The sequence below is a fragment of the Planococcus citri genome, chromosome 4, assembly GCF_950023065.1.
Source record: "Planococcus citri chromosome 4, ihPlaCitr1.1, whole genome shotgun sequence".
NCBI classification, from domain to species: domain Eukaryota; kingdom Metazoa; phylum Arthropoda; class Insecta; order Hemiptera; family Pseudococcidae; genus Planococcus; species Planococcus citri.
In genome coordinates, this window is record NC_088680.1 from 2,848,043 (window position 1) to 2,864,209 (window position 16,167).

The 16,167-nt window shown below is 36.8% G+C and overlaps 1 protein-coding gene across 1 annotated transcript in view; it reads left to right on the forward strand.

Annotated features, from left to right (window-relative positions):
- Nucleotides 1–16,167, forward strand: part of LOC135845062 (RNA-binding Raly-like protein) — a 196,293-nt gene that overhangs the window by 30,224 nt on the left and 149,902 nt on the right. The window lies entirely within an intron of this gene.

The following is a 16,167-nucleotide window of genomic DNA, read 5'->3' on the forward strand; positions in this document are numbered from 1 at the left end:
AAATACCTATTGTAATTTGGAAAATATGAAAACACTGAAAAACAATTATTATTTTGAAGCAGTGAGAGTTTCAAAAATTCTCATTACTGTGACATGGTTGATTCACTTATGCACTACCTAGATGAAATAACGGTTATAGCTGTAGAGAAGGCAGCTAGCTACGCACACTTTGCAGCTAAGCTTTGCTTAGCTGTCTAGTTTTGACTTTAGGTAAATTTTTGAAAATTATATTTATGAGGCAAAAATAAAAGAGAATCAAAATTTTACCAAATTCACCTAGGTAGCTTAAATTTTGTTAAACCTCTTTCCACTAAAGCAATTGGAAACGATTTTGAACTGCTTTGAGTAGTTTTGTAGCTTTCAGCAGATTTTTGAAAATTGAAATTCCCCAAAAATTTTTACCCAATGAAATTGAAAAGCTAACTGGTTCTTAGCAAAATTATCAAAAAGTTTTGCTTTTCGCCAATATTCAGTAAGAAGCTCTCTGTCTTTTGCTAAAATTATTGCGTTTTCTGCCAAAAGTAGCAAAAAGACTCATTTTTGGCTACAAATTGTGAAAAATGTGTTTTTTGCAGAAACTTTTTGGAAGTCTCACTCATGAGTCATTTCTTGAAATTATCTCAATGTGTGTGTGTTTTTTTTTCATCAGAAAAGTAATGCTAAAAAGCCCTTTAGTACTTCTGCTGAAATTCTCACTTTGTTGCTGAAAATTGCCTACAAATCTTGCTTTTTTCAATCAAAAAGTTGCAAAATCAATTTTTTTGACAAAAATTGCGAAAAAATATCGCTTTCTTGGTACTTATGGCCAAAAACACCTGCTTTTTTCTGAGATCATACAAATTTTTATGTAGTTCCATTTATATATGTATTTTAATTAAAGACAAAAAGTTCTGTTTTTTTCAGTGATTTTTTTCCTGCATTAAAATGTTTTGACACATTTTAGGTTATTTTTCAAACTTTTTGGCTAAGAAAAGTCGCATTTTTTTCATTTTTTTGAAAAAATGAGTACGAGTGGTGAAATTTATAATAATATGTTGTTCCTTCGCTGGAGCCCCCCCCTCCAAATCATCTGCAGAGCTGAAATCTGACAAGTATGTTCAGACCAGACCTAGATTCTGATTTTGTGAGGTTCCAGTATCCCAATTTTTTTGACCTTTTTAATGGTTTTCAATTTTATTTGCCTCTTGAGCCTCCATCAAATTACCTGGAGGGGGCTAAGATTCTGTATTCCAGAGCAAAAAGGATGGAAGTCCATTTTTTTTATTGGAAAGAGGTTGGCTAGAGCTTTCCAATGATGTGAAAATCGCGAAATCGAAAAAAATGGACGTCCATTCCTTCATGCTCTGGAGTAGGTACTGAATTTTCCTCGTTGATACATCTGCAGGGCGTCCACAAAGACTGGAAAACCTGGAAAAGTCAGGGAATTTTGTAATTTTCACGCAAAATCCCTGGAATTTTGAAAAAATAATTAATTGTAAACTTTGGATAAGGACCTGTGATGAAAGAAAAACATCATTTTTCACTTCTCGAATGACAAATTTTCAAAAGCTTTTGCCCTCGCTTCGCTCGGGCTTGTTTTCTTTTCTTTTTCAAAGGCAAGATGACCATTTCTAGATGATAAAAATCAAGTTTTGAAACCAAAAAATGAACTCCTCACAAAAAAAACATCGCTTTTACAAGTATGCATCTCGAAATACAAATTTACAAGAGCTTTCGCCCTCGCTTGGGCTTGTTCTGTTTTCTTTGTCAAAATCAACTTCCTTCGAAAAAAACATCATTCAAATTCTAAAATTTTAAAATCCAAAAAAAACTACTTGTCTTCACATGAAAAAACCTCGTTTTTATGCCTCTCGAAATGAAAATTTTCAGAAGCTTTTGCTCAAGGCTGTTTTCGTTTCTTTTTTCAAAGTAACTTCTTTCAAAAAAACATTATTCCAATGTTAAAATTTAAGAAACCAAAAAATTAACTCTTTGCATTAAAAAACCTCGTTTTTAGGCATCTCGAAATAAAAATTTTCAAAAGTTCTAGCCCTCGTTTCGCTCGGGCCAATTTGTTTCTCATTTTAAGATGAACAAATTTTATATTTTCAGTCCTCCAAAAATCCAAAAAACAAAAAAAAAAATTTGTATAAATCATATGAATATTGTATAAATTGGCCAAAATTGATGCATGTTTTATTTATTTATTTATTTTTAATTTAAAAAGTTATAAATATTCGAAGTTTAGCTGTTTTTTATATCTGAAGAAGTATCCAGTTCGAAGAGGAGCTTATGAAATGAAATCACCCCCCCCCCCCCCCATTCCTCTTTAATTAAAGTGTGGAGTAAGCATAGAAAATAAAAAAAAATTATCTGGAAAAATGGAAAAATTGGTCTGGAAAACCTGGAAAAGTCAGGGAAAATCATTTCCAGAAATGAGTGGACACCCTGATCTGCAGAGTACCTTTCCTACATGAGCCATTTTAGGATTTTGAATTTTCAATCCTTTCGTTTATTTGAAAAAGTGAATTTTTGCATCTTTTTATAGCAGTTTTTAGTTCTTTTTTTGTTTTAAAAAAAATTTCTTACTTGTCTGTGTTGTAATTAATCCTGACATTTTACTTTACAGTTCTACATGTATGTACATAATAGAGCATGGAACCTGCGCATAAAAGCCCTCAATTTTCAAAATGTCTCAACGGGTTAAGATTTTATGAAAAATTCAAATATTAAGACCAAAAAAAATGTCGAGCAGTTCTGAAGAATTTTGAGTTTAATTTTGCGTTATTTTTTCGTTTTTTTTTTTTTTTTTTTTTTTGTTGAAAAAAGTGTGATGCAATCCATCAAAATGAGTTGAAATTTTGCGAGAAATTGTAATACTTCGTCCAAAATTTTTTGCAGCGATTCCGCAGAATTTTGAGTTGAACTTTGGATCGTCATTTTTAGCATTTTTGAAAAAAGTGAGCGTTTTTAAAGAGTTTTGAGTTCAACTTTGGATCATGTTTTTTGGCATTTTTGAAAAAAGTGTTACGCGACCTATTAAAATGGGTTGAACAATTTTGCGAGAAATTCAAATATTCGTAAGGGCATCATTCTACTTATAAAAATGGCCGATTAAAATGTTTAAAAATCAAAAATTTATATCTAAAATTTTTGAGCACTTTTCAGAAATTTTTTAGCTCGGAATTGAGTCAATCCTCCGAATAACTATAATTTCTAAAAATCAACCCCTCGAGTTGGAATTTTTCAGAAATCCTCAAATAAAGTTTTGTTGTATTCTCATCCTATTTCAGACTTTTGAATGATTTCGTGTATCATGATGAATTGAAAGGAAAAATATGGAAAAATGTTGACCTCCCTCCCCTTGCTTTAAAAATTTAAATACATAAATTTGAAGAATTCCCTTCTGGAAGTTTTGCTTTTGTTGAGTTTTTTCATGGTTTTCTGTCAGTACCTCGTGCTTCTCTAATCGAAGTTTTTAGCTGGCATTTGCTGAGACATGCATCTTGTTTGGTTCGATTCCCCTAACCCCATCTAATCAACTCACCATAGCTTACTTACACGTACAAATATGAGCTTTAGGTGACTTAAGTGTACTATTTCACGACACAAATATCCTATTGCTGCAAGTCACAAGCTTATGCTCCGGTTGAATTCACACGACAACACACACACACACACACACGTAATTCGTAGAATATACGAGCCAGAGGTTACGTTATATACGTGTACGTAGACGTACGTACATGCAGTTAGGGTGAAAATGAACCACCGAGGGTGAAACGAGACGCAAAGAGAAAGCAGGGTGGGAAGGAAATAGCGTAGTAGAAAAATTTTTACATATAGAAAGCAATTCTTAAAACAAAGCAATCGCACACTTTTACGTCACTTTCGCATATAGCGACGAAAATATATTTGCAACGAAACTAATTTCCAGGTGACGTATATTACGCTATAATTTTATTAAAACTCGTTTCGTTTATAGTTGGTAATAAAGCGAGATGTTATTAACCACCGCCCCGTTATTCGACCTTTAAAAAGAAGCCCCACTATGAACTTTTGTAAAATGACGCTACCATATTCGTGTGTATTTCGTACCTTCGTACGTATGTATGTTGTGAAGTGCGAACGGGTGGGTTCACGACGAGGACGAGTTCATTTAAAGCCGGAAGTACGATCGACGAGACAAAAACACAAGTAGAAAATAATCGCTTTTAAATAATTTTCGTTTATTAGGAAACGCTTTCCCAAGTCGAACTCGAAAGGGAGAGCTTTGCTACGACGACGACGACGGACGTGCCATCGTCATGGCCAGCTCCAGCTCCAGCACCCAAAGTATATATAAGGGTGACGATGGCGATGGCGAATTTTTGAAATACTACGTAGGTACCGGTATTACTACAATTGTAACGTTTAGCACGCTGCAATGAGTTCAGCTGTACGCTGTGCAGTCTGCACAATGGAGGATATTAGAGTAAATTAGTTGTTCAACGACGAAAGCTTAATGGGCCCATTGTTTGGAGCGGCCGTCAGACGAAATACCTTATCTATCAATTATGCTGCGGTTAGCTGGCGCGCGCCTAAATTCCACTCTCTAATGAAGCTTTTGAGCTTTGGACGTTCGCGCGGCCCGGTCATCGAGCCAAGTACCTACGTCGTTCGAGACGCGACTTAAATGTTTAATTACACGTGTTGGAGAATGCGGCGATGAAAGTGAAAATCATCTGCGAGTATTCGAGTCTTATCTGGAAGCTGTGTGAGTACATAGAGATAGACTATACAGGTAACGAGAAACACTCGCGAATGTGCCTTGCCCCGACCCGACTTCCTTCTCAATTTATTCGCGCGAATAGCTGAAAATTTCGAGACAGTTTCCATTGGGAGGGTTGGGACGACGAAGGGCGAATCCGTAATAACAATACAATAACACGATGAGAACACCGGTGTCGTGAACGTGTATAACCTGTGTATCTGTTTCTCTACATATACGAGTAGGTACGCGAGTATATTTCGCAGATAATAACGCCAACAACGTTTAACAATGCAAATTCAAAATAAATACAATTGTATAACCCTATACTACGGTGCGCTTGTTATCAGAGACTTCTCATATCAGTTCATTTCGCTTCGGTACCTTTTTGCGTTGTGTGAGTACACGTGTGTGTGTGTGTGTGTCCCTATCCCGCCTTCGATATCGTCCTATGTCGCACTTCATCTCGTACTTTTTCGCTCGTGTATTCGGTATACTTATTGCGTAATAAGCTTATAATACCTACTGTGCCATGTTCGATGCACGGTGAAGTACTTTTATTGAACTAATTTAACTATTATGGTGAATGGTAATTTGGCTGTGCCATATTTCATTATTCGATAATTTTGCACTCTGATCGAGTGGCTGTGGTTTGATCATTTTCCAAACTCAATTCCCAAATTATATTACAAAATTAAATTTTCGAGTATTTGTCTCATCTATGTAGGTCCCATCTGAGACCCATGTAAGTCAACCAGAGTCCTATCTAGGTCCTATCTAGGTCTCATCTAAGTCCCATCTGAGTCCCATGTGGGTCACAATATATAGGTCTCAACTCAGTCCCATCTTGGTCCCATCCAGGTCCCATTTAAGAAAATCTAGGTCCCATCTAGGTCCTGTCTGGGTCTCGATTTCCATTTCCAAACTCAATTTAGGGTCATTCCACGTCAATTAGACTAAGAAGTGGTAGGGGGGTTCAGCGATTTTTTTGAAATTTTTCCTGTGGAAAGACCTATTGAAGAGATGACCAATGACGCAAATCGGTGCCCTCTAGCCCATTTTTAAAGACAGCCAGGGGGTGTCAAAGTTTTTAGTGAACCTAAAATATCATTCATTTCAGCAATGGATTACTCGATAACCGCGATACCTACCAAAATGGAACATTTTCCCATAGTTAGGGGTTTTGAAAGGCTTTTTGGTGATATCATAAAAATCAGTGTTGCCACTTTTTTTCGTGGTTTTGAAAGGCTTTTTGGTGATATCGTAAAAATCAGTGTTGCCACTTTTTTTCGTACAAAGAATTAGCTTCGAAAGTTTTGAAACGTAGTTTTCATATCGTTCCGACTCTCAAAAATTCTGAAAAAATATATTATGGACAACTTTTCACGTTGAACAACATATTAAAAAATTAGGATGGTAACATGTTGCAAAGTTCATTTTAAAAAATTTAATTTTTGCTGTGATTTTTTGATTTAATACATGAAAAAAAGTTTTGATAGGTGAAGTTGACCTATTTGACCCCTATTTTTACGTATCTATTGAAAAAATTGAAAAACCCCCTACACTCGATGAAATAAACTCATCACAAAAAAAATCAAAATTCGAAAAAATTCAATTTATTCAGTTGTCTTATTTTGACCTCTTTCTGACGTATTTCATTGAAAAGTTGATAAAAATTACACTCACAACAAAAAAACAAAAATTCGTTCATTTTTTGAATTTTTTCGAATTTTGATTTTTTTGTGAGGAGTTTATTTCATCGAATGAAAGGGTTTTTTCAACTTTTTCAACAGATACGTAAAAATAGGAGTCAAATGGGTCAACTTCACCTATCAAAACTTTTTTTCATGTATTAAATCAAAAAATCACAGCAAAAATTAAATTTTTTAAAATGAACTTTGCAACATGTTACCATCCCAATTTTTTAATATGTTGTTCAACGTGAAAAGTTGTCCATAATATATTTTTTCAGAATTTTTGAGAGTCGGAACGATATGAAAACTACGTTTCAAAACTTTCGAAGCTAATTCTTTGTACGAAAAAAAGTGGCAACACTGATTTTTATGATATCACCAAAAAGCCTTTCAAAACCCCTAACTATGGGGAAATGTTCCATTTTCGTAGGTATCGCGGTTATCGAGTAATCCATTGCTGAAATGAATGATATTTTAGGTTCACTAAAAACTTTGACACCCCCTGGCTGTCTTTAAAAATGGGCTAGAGGGCACCGATTTGCGTCATTGGTCATCTCTTCAATAGGTCTTTCCACAGGAAAAATTTCAAAAAAATCGCTGAACCCTCCTACCACTTCTTGGTCCAATTGACATGACCCTTTATTAATTCAGTTTTCAAATTCATTTTCCAAACACAATTCCCAAATTGTATTACACGATTCAATTTTCAAATAATTATTTGATCCGAGTCCCATCTACGTCCCATCCGAGACCCATGTAGTCCCACTCAGGTCCCATGTGGGTCCCATCTTGGTCTCATCCGGGTCTCATATGGGTCTCATCCGAGTCTCATCCTAGTCCCATCTTGGTCCCGTATAGGTTCCTTATGAGTCCCACCTGAGTTCCATATGGATCCCATCTATGCTCCTTCTGAGTCACATATGGGTCTCACATGGGTCTCATCTGAGTCCCATCTTGGTCCCGTACGGGTCCCTTATGAGTTCCACCTGAGTTCCATATGGATCCCATCTATGCCCCTTCTGAGTCCCATTTAGGTCCCATCTGGGTCCCATCTGAGTCACATATGGGTCTCTTCTGAGTCTCATGTGGGTCTCATCTGAGTCCCATATGGATCCCATCTACGGCCCATCTGGGTCCCATTTAGGTCTCATCCAGGTCCCATCCGAGACCCATGTAGGATACCATCCAGGTTCCATGTGAGCCACATGTGGGTCCCATCTGAGTCACATATGGGTCCCATATTATAGGTCTCATCATTTGGCTGTGCCATATTTCATTATTCGATAATTTTGCACTCTGATCGAGTGGTTGTGGCTTGATCATTCTGGCACTGATTTCCGTGATTTTTTTGTTACACCGTAAAATTCCTTAGGGCAGCTCTCAAAAAATCGCAGCTGCCTAAATAAAAAATTGAGAATCCTACAAAAGTTTGAATTTTCCAAAATGGTAATTGATAGCTTTGTAACCTCACAAGGGAATTTTTCGAACTCAACTCACACTCTCCGACTTGAACGAAACCAAGCTAGGTCAAAAGAACAGCATGCATGAAACTCCTTCAAACAAAGTTCAAAACTAAGTTCAAGTTCTTTTTGGATTTTTTGTCGAGTTTTATGAAAATTTTACAAAAGCTGTTTCAAGGGTACTTTTCAAGCTTGTTTATAAAAATACGTACACATTTTTTTCAGCAAAGTGAACCATTGTAAATATCTCAATTTTTGGCCTTTCCTCAGCAATCTGAAATTTCTGGAGAAAATTGGAAAAATTTCCGGAAGCTCTAGGACATCCCAAAACTGCTGGTTGTTATTAAAGGAATTAAATCACATTGGTGGTTCACTTTGCTGAAAAAAATGTGCATTTCATGAAAAATATTTGAAATACATCCTCAAAACAGCTTTACTCGCTTATTGAATTTTTCTGAATTTTCAAAAATTTGTCAAAAATTCTAAAATGAACTTTAGCCTTTGAAATTTTGTCAACCAAGGTTTTAGGACATGCTGTTTCGATCCAGGTTGGTTTCGTTCAAATCAGAGAGTAAGAGTTCAAAACGTTCCTTTGTTAGTAAAAAAGTCTTTCTTTTTGTCAAAATCGTAGAGAAGTCTTATTTTTTCCATTCCTTTCAGTCATTGTTTTATTATTGCGAGTTTTTTTTTTTCATTTTTTTCGTTTTTCCGACTTGATATATTTTTACCCTCCCTCCCCCCCCCGCTATATCAGAACATTTGAAAAATTCTCTTATTAGAAATCTTGCGTGTTGTTGCCAAAATTGCAAAAAAATCATAACCTCTCTCCAGGCCTTTTTTTGGTCGCTTATTTTTCGAGGGCACGCTAATTCTCCAAAGCTGTGAGTCTATAATTGTTTGTACCCCTTCCTCATGCCAAACATGCAAAAAGGATTGATTTTTACCTTATCTATTTCAAAAGTCCTCTTTTTATTCAAAAATTGCCAAACAAACGTCCTATTTTTTGCGAAACTTTGCTTATAAGGTTCTGTTTTTTCCAAATTTTCCCTCGTCAAAAAGTGTCAATTTTTTAGGAAAATTGGCGAGAACGGAAATTTGGTTTGTATCCTATATTCGACCACTCGAGTCCATTGGTGATGGTTTCGAACCGTTTTGGGGTCTCCTGATGATTTTTTGGTTCTCCAGTTTTCAACAAAAAAAAACCGCTGAAAATGGGGGGGGGGGCGAAAAAATTCAGCACCTATAAATTAGAATTTACTATCTTTGTGACCTTTTTAAATCGATTTAGGCACATATTTTCAAAATATTTTTGTGCCAGTTCAAATCCAAAATTTTTTGCAACAATTACTTTTGAAAAAAAAATGAAAAACTCATTGTTTCACGAACGCTCCAACCAAACCAGCTGACTAGCTGCGATTTGGTTTGCACGACCAAAAAAATCTCAAAGTTGGTAAATCTGGGTTCGTGTCCGCCATATTTGCAAAAAAAAAAATTTCTTAATCTGTAGAAAAGTCTAAGGTGGTGATTGTTTCGAACTTTTTCCTTCAAGTACACGCTCACGAAAGATGAATTTTTCATTTTTTTTTTTTCTGAAGTAATCGCTGGAGAAAGTTTGAGATTTGAACTGGCTCGAAAAGATTTTGGAAATATGTGCCTAAATCGATCGAAAAGATCGCGAAGATGGTAAATCCAAATTTATACATTGATGCTGAATTTTATTCTCATCCTACTTACAGCGTTTTTTCGAAATCCAGAAAATCTGCTAGAGACTTCAGAATGATCCCAAACCGTCATTAGCAAATCGACTCGGGTGATCGAAAATAGGGCTATTAATAATAAATTCCAGTCCTGTATGCCAATTTGATCAAATTTTGATTTTTTTAAATGAGAAATGAACCAAATTTGAATTTTTAAAAATTCACTGAAAACCACAAAGTAAGTTGCAGCCCCTGGAAAGGGAGTTTCTACAAGCCACGGTTTCGGAATTCCATTCACGATACATACCTACGATATACTCCAATGAAATTCGCTAGAATCTTTGTCGAATACACGTAACACGTAGTTGTGTGTTTGTGCTCGCATATGAATATGTCTTGTCACCGACACCATAATATAGTGTTGGATATAAACCGCGAACTAATCGTGAGCAATTTTTTCCCTATTTTTGAAAAACGACCGAGCAGAAAAAACCTTCTTGACGTGTATAAAAAGCCGCAGCAGATAAGCTCGACTGACTGAACAGTGCAGCGTAGACTCGGATAATTAATGCGTTTTAAATGGCACACTGTGGCCAGAACGCAGTATTCTTAGTACCTACTCTTAACTTTTGTGTACCGGTACACACAGTACATTTTGTCGGACAGTAATGGAATTTTGATAACTTGGCGCTGTTTTAAAGGGTTGATTACGTAGGCCGACGACGACGACATTTCCGCAGCAAATATACGCGTCCATCGCGACCTAACAAACGCCAACGTCGCCGCCACCGCCACCGCTGGTCTCGTATCGTACAAGTGGATAAAGGTGGAACCTACCAAAATATCTCCCTGGAGAAATCACACTGTCATAGTCGAACCACCAGTGACCTTTGCAAAATACACCACTCCGCGCCTTTGCCTTTGCCTTTGCTTTCCTTTACCTTATAATTCACTTATAATTCTCGTTTACGGTTGTTACTTTGGGTATCGTTTATCGAGTCTGATCGATTTTATTCTTTTTTACTCGCGACTCGCTGCACTTGCCACTTGGTATTTGAATTCGTAATATTCGACCTTTTTCCTACCTATTCGCGACACGACGATGAGGGAAAGTCTCTCGCATGAAAGGGATGTGTACTATACAATGACGTTGAGATAGACAATGCGTAAAAATAGGGGTAGAAAGAATGCATCCTCGTCGTGAATACGAGTAAGTTGTCAAGAAACGATGCAACACCGTTTAATCGAGAGTAGAGGTACGAAACGATGGATGGCGGCGACATCTTCAGCAAATTCTATAAGGAAAACAATTAAGAAAAACGTGAACAACCAGACGAGCCGAACGGGGGAGAGTTTACAAGACAGTTGGGATTTTTTTAAAGGGTGAAAAAAAAAGCACGACGAAAACGACTTGGTAAGCACTTCTGACGAAATACTCGCTGAATTACGACGAGAAAGACAAGTTAATTAATTCCAGTAATTAGAGGCGTATAGAGTCGAAGACGAGGGGAGACGTCGTTCTGTCCGATCCAGCAAACGGCAATCAACGGTGTACGAATTTAATCGCTTTTCTGGGCCCTTCCTCTAGCTCCCCCCCTCCTCACTTCAGCACCTGTGTCTCGAAGAGCCGATTTCACTTTCCATTCGTATATCGGCGAGTTACCTACCTTTTTAAAGGCCTATTCGAAGATGGTGGCGGGCACCATGACTCGTTTAAAAGCTTCCTTATTTTTGACTTTTCTTTCCTTTTGTAGGTAAAGGTATTTCTTCGTATCGTATAGAATTGTATAGGTATAATATAAGTTTATTATTCTGTTATTTTCGCATCGTCGGAGTGGAAACTTGGAAGCGTCGAGCCGTCGTCGTCGTCGACGAGACGCACCCGATAGGTAGGTACGTCGAATTGAAGAAAAAAAAAACACTCCAAAACGCGAATCTCCCCCCGGAGGAGTTCTTTTGTAAAATGTAGAAATTCGCGCCATTTCTAATTCCAATCTTTTTTGTGTTGTTGTTCTTCGTCATTAATATTTGATTTGTGCGCGTTTAAAATCCATTAGCTTTTTCACTTTGTTAACCTTTCGCCACCTTCTCCGCCCCTCGAGTTAAATTTACTAGTTTTCTTTTTGACAAACGCAACTTTCATTTGGTCTATGAATATTTAACCGTGTTTATCGTATAAGTGCTTTCGAGTGTTGATGTTGGCATATTCTTTCTCTTTGGAGGTGTGAGATGTTGCGATGAGAAAATCTGCGCGATGTTTTGCGCTCTGTCTCGCTTCCTTAGCTGAGTTTTTTTTTTCTTTTTTCAAATTTACACGAATTTTCTAATTATTTTTTCATTACGATTAATGTAAGTGTACTTGAGAGATGTTGGGTGATGTTTATTTCGTCGTTATCGTTTTTGTTTGCCAAGAGCAAAATGAGGTATTGCAGTATTTTGTTATTTCAGTTTTTGTTTAAGAAATTACGAGAATTCCGAGTATTTTGTGACGATATCAGTGTTGCGAAATAATGAAATTTTCTTCCTCGTGTTGTTGCAACAAGTGGTTGGTTTGGCCACTTTAACGATGTGATGAGATGGATGAATTTCTGTCGGACTTGAAAACTATTTAGTTTGTAATTCAACGGCAGAAAAATGTGCGGGTTAATGGAGTTTTTGCTTCAGTTGGCTTTTTGAGGAATTTCTAGGCCAAAATTTGGATCACGATTTTGAAGATTTAAAAAAGATGCCATTGGATCGATAAAAATGGGTTAAAATTTTGCTAGAAATTCAAATATTCTTGAGCATTTCCAACGAATTTTGAGCCTAAAATAATGACATAATTTTCCTGATTTTTGAAAAAAAAAAATTGAAAACTTCTTGGAAGCTTTAGAACTTTTTACAAGTGTTTGAAATTCAAGGATTAAAATGAAGAAATTATTCACACAGGTTTGATTTGAATGTGGGGGGGGGGGTTGAACTTTTGAAAATTACTTTTGAAAATTCAAAATGGATTTCAACTCCAATAATTGCACTGAAAGAAATAAACAGTAATAGTTACATTAAAACGATGCACTCACTGCATTAAAACGCGGTAATTTTGGTATAGGAATGAAACGCATTAATCAGTACACATTTAGAGAAGTAACTATTACACAGAAGTGCAGTAACCATTCCATCGTTTTTATTCAACAGTATTTAAATTTTAAAAAGTGGGGTTAGGTATTTTTTTTATTTTTTTTTTATCAATTTCAAGTTTCTCCACACATTTAAATGTTTTTCACTGCACCGAATTTCCAAGACCTAATATCCCTACGAAAGTTTCCTACCTAACCGGGATTCGAACCTGCGACCTCTCGTTCTAACTGCCTGCACTTAACGACATGGCCGCGAGTAGAATGTTTAATTCAGGCCCTCGAAGTATTTATAAGTTTTTCACTGTTTGGGAATGTTTACCACTGACGATGTACTCAGTACATCGTTTACTGTATTCAGTAAATCACTACATGGTTCTCAGCCATGTTTAAGGAATGTAATCATTGCTTACTATACGATGTAACTATTACCCACCAAATGATGTTCTGAATACCATGTCTGCAGGACTGAGTCCCCAAAGAAATGTAATGAGAACATAGAAATGAATTTTGGAAGGTGATGCAATAAATCCATCCTGGCGATGTACTCATTCCATTATTTGATGCATTCTCTGATTTGAACTATGAAATCATTACATCAAAATGAGGTAATTTGAAAATTACTGTACTGTGCAGTAACCATTGCATCAATTTCGGGACTGAATACAGCGTTTTGAAAATCATTTCTTTCAGTGTGTAATTATGTAGGGTTTTAGGATCCATACTTACTGTTTCGATCTAGTTTGCTTTGATTTGAACCGGCTGCGTGTGTTTTTGAAATATAATTAACGACAGAATCTTTGAACTGGTACTTTCCGATTTGAACGTTTTCCCATATTTTCCCCCTTCTACCAACAAAAAAATTTCGGTTGTGTGGGTAAAATTTTTTTAAAAATGGGAAGATAATTTTGGGAGGGGGCGGAGGGGGGTGTTTATAATTACAAAATTATTACACCTGCAAAGGGGAGGGGGTTAGATTTGGTTCGATTGTTCTCAAAACAGATTCTAAAAACTTTTTAAAATTCCAAAAAAAATTCCAAAACATGTAATTTATATTTTGAAATGTTTATCAAGGTACCTAGTTTTAGTCATGTCGTTTTAGTACAGACGACCTTGAGAGGTCATACAGACGGGTCAATGACCTTGAGAGGTCACACAGGCGATTCAATGACATTGAGAGACCAGTCAGACAGGTCAATGATCTTTAGAGGCCAGCCAGCGAGGTCTATGATCTTGAGTGGTCAGACAGACGGGTCAATGACCTTGAGATGTCAAACGACCTTGAAATGCTACCCAGATAGGTCAGTGACCTCAAGAGTCCATATACACGGGTCAATGACCTTGGGATGTTGGATAGACAGATGAACCGGAGAAACCAGTATGACGTGTCAGTGACCTAAAGAGGCTAGACAGACAGGTAGACGACCTTGAAGTGCTAAACAGCTGTAGCTCAGTGACCTTGAGAGTCTATGTACGCGGGTCAATGACCTAGGGGTGTTGGACAGACAGACGACCCTGGGAAACCAGTATGATGTGTCAGTGACCTAAAGAGGCTAGACAGGCAGGCAGACGACCTTGAAGGGATAGACATGTAAGTCAGTGACCTTGAGAGTCTATACACACGGGGTCAATGACCTTGTGATGTTGGATAGACAGACGACCCTCAGAAACCAGAATGATGTGTCATTGTCTTGAAGATGCGAGATAGGCAGGCAGGCAGGTGGACGACCTTGAAGGGCTAGACATGTAGATCAGTGACCTTGAGAGTCCAGACTCGTGGGTCAGTGACCTTGGAGGTTAAATCTCTCCTTGGCGTGGAGACGTTTTTACATCAAATTTTTCAATAGTTTCTTCGTTAAATTTCCACGCTCGTACTTAAGTAATATGAAAAGAATGAGCTTTCACTCTAAAAGTTCGGGGGGAGGGGGTTTAATGTTTACATTTCTCGAAATTTTGGGCCCTGATCCTTCTTCGAAGGCACAGTTTTGATTTGAAAGCAAAACGGTTTTTAGAACCAGAATCAGCGATTTCGAGGTTTGAAATTTTTTCATACTCTCTCCCCTCTTCCTTCAGAGATCAGTTCTCGAAATCTGAAAAATGTAGAATTGATTAAAGATGTCGAAAATTCGTATTTGCCGGTACACTTGGTATTTTTTAAGAACAAAACACCATTTTCCAAATTTGGGGGAAATTTTGAAAGTTACGTAACACATCGTTTGTTACGTTCTCGATCATTGTGATTTTGAACTTATTTTTTTGTTACGTACCCTTTTGGACTCGCATCATATTGGACTTGGAACCACATGAAACCTCAAAACGTGAAGTTTATATTCTTCTATAACGAGACGTACTAAAGAAAGATAGAAAAAAATGTAATGTACCCAATGCAATTTCAAACGATATTTCGTCGCTATCAAAAAAAGTTGCAGGAAAGCAGTCTTGTCAGATTTATACAACCCTACGTACACGTCAAATCTGCTACCAGGCAATAAATCAAACCTCAGACGCGATACTATGTACACGTCAAAGAATAGACACGCGACGACACAAAATTGACTCGTTTGTGGGGTTGTTCGTAAAGCATCACTCAGTCGACATTTTGGGAAATGAAAGAAAACGAAAATGGAAAAACAATTAAAAACGAAATACACATACATATACCTACACTCGTCGTATAAGTAAAACAGTAAAACGAAAACGAATCGCAAACCGAGAAGAATATGAGAAATATTTGTCGACTGGTACGTTACGTATACAATAAAGTGCTCGTGATGGGTTTAATATCTTCCCCCTAATATGAATAAAAAATTTCTACTATTTCCTTAATAAGAACACGAATGTAAACAGTTTGGCGTATGGAAACGAAGTGCATGAAAAAATTTAATATATCGTCCTTTTTTTTCTGCTACGGTTGCTCTTTTTTTTTCTCGTTTTGATGCGGCTTGTGTATTGTTTTGAATATATTCGCGTATTCGTTTTGACTTCGACTCTCTGAAAACGTGTAATGTTACTTATTTATGTTTATACTTTTCTAGTACACTAATAGTAATAGGTACGTATAATATTAAAACGATTTAAGAATAGTTTTGTTAATTGTGCATTAATATCGGATAGCGCTAGCAGAGCCGGCTCAAAGTGATACACTCGACTAATGCCAAAATCTGCGCGACTATTTTTCATGTGGGGAGCCTGTGAGCGGTAACCGAAATTTCAATCCGCACCAATTTAGTTGATTTATTAAGTCGGGATGACGCTTAGGCAGCTATGGTGAAAATACAACGCCCATTATTTGGGTCGTATACTCGTAGTATACGTCTCGTTATTTACGTTCGAATAATTCACGTCGAGAGCTTAAAACGATTATTTATCGCGAACATATGTATAACAGTAGTTTCGTGACCTCACTTAACGTTTAATAGATTACCGTAGTAAAAATTTTCATCGTCGCTATTAATTTGACCAGCGCGTGTGCCT